We start from the raw sequence: 1,234 nt of genomic DNA, 5'->3' as shown, positions 1-1,234 counted from the left end.
CCCGCCATCCTAAACCCGGCAGAGGGGCGGGGGGGGGGGGGACACCCCGGGGGGATGTCACCCCCTTGTGCCTGTCCCGGATGTGTCCCCAGGATCCCTTTGGGGCCGCACCTGGGGGGTCTGTGGGATAACGCGGTCCCTGAAACCGGGGGGACACATCAGTGACCCCACGGTGGGGTGGGCACCGGGGACACCCCCCCCGGGACTCCGCCGCTCCGGGCAACCCACCCCTCCACCCAGTCACCGGGACATCCCCGCACCGACCGCGGACGGGACCCCCTCCCGCCCATCCCTGGTGACCAGGGACCCCCGGGACCCCCCATTCCCACAGACCTGCTCCTGCTCCCGCAGCGCCGCCGCTGCTCCCGGTCCCGCCCCTCCCGGTCCCGTCCCGCACCGTCCGTGCGACGGCGGCGCCCGGTGGTCGGAGGCCAAACGGCGGGGACCGGGACAGATACCGGGACAGACACCGGGACCGGCACCGGGACAGACACCAACACCGGGAGCCGCGTGGGGAGGGGGGACTGACACCGGCACCCGCATCCGCGTGGGATGGGGAGGGATCGGCCCCCAAAGACCCTGGGGATGGGGGTCCCAGGTTTCCCCTTCCCGTAGGGCAGGGACGAGGCGCCCGGGTATGAGCTGGGGAGGGTCCCGTGGGGCAGCACAACCCCCTCCCGTGGGCAGTACCCCCGTGGGCATCACCCCGCGTGGGCAGCGCCCCGCCCGCCCCGCGCTATGCGGGCGGACCTGCCGGGCAGCGCCCTGCCCGCGGGGGGACCCCGAGCACCCGCCCGGCGCGGGGGGGGGTGGTGGGGTGCGGGATGTGACCCTCGTGGGGGGCTCAGCTGATCCTCAGCCGGGTCACCCCCACCCAGCACCCTCCAGCAACCCTGTCCTGAGCAGCCCGGGAGGCCCAAGGGCAGGGTGGGGGTCGGGGTGCTGGACCCTTGGACTCCTTGGCAGGGTTGATTTGGGGTATTGGACCCCTGGATGATTTGGATTTGGGGAGCCGGACCCCAGGGTCCCTTGGCAGGGATGGTTTGGATTTGGGGTGCCAGACCCTTGGGTCCCTTGGCAAAGATGATTTGGGGTTGGAGTATTGGACCCCTGGGTGCCTTGGCAGGGATGATTTGGGGTTGGAGTATTGGACCCCTGGGTGCCTTGGCAGGGATGATTTGGGGTTGGAGTATTGGACCCCTGGGTGCCTTGGCAGGGATGATTTGGGGCTGCA

At 71.1% G+C, this 1,234-nt stretch overlaps 1 long non-coding RNA gene across 1 annotated transcript in view; it reads right to left on the bottom strand.

The window, feature by feature from the left end:
• LOC108508814 overlaps nucleotides 1–358 on the bottom strand; it is a 4,892-nt gene extending 4,534 nt beyond the window's left edge. Inside the window, exon 1 of the long non-coding RNA XR_001878512.1 lies at nucleotides 334–358. This is a non-coding gene — a long non-coding RNA (uncharacterized LOC108508814). The remainder of the gene's footprint in view (nucleotides 1–333) is intronic.
• Nucleotides 359–1,234: the final 876 nt, after the last annotated feature.

Source organism: Lepidothrix coronata, unplaced genomic scaffold (genome assembly GCF_001604755.1).
Source record: "Lepidothrix coronata isolate B3197 unplaced genomic scaffold, Lepidothrix_coronata-1.0 Scaffold316, whole genome shotgun sequence".
Taxonomy (NCBI): Eukaryota; Metazoa; Chordata; class Aves; order Passeriformes; family Pipridae; genus Lepidothrix; species Lepidothrix coronata.
The sequence above is the reverse complement of the archived record's forward strand: the minus strand, read 5'-3'. Positions and strand labels throughout refer to the sequence as shown.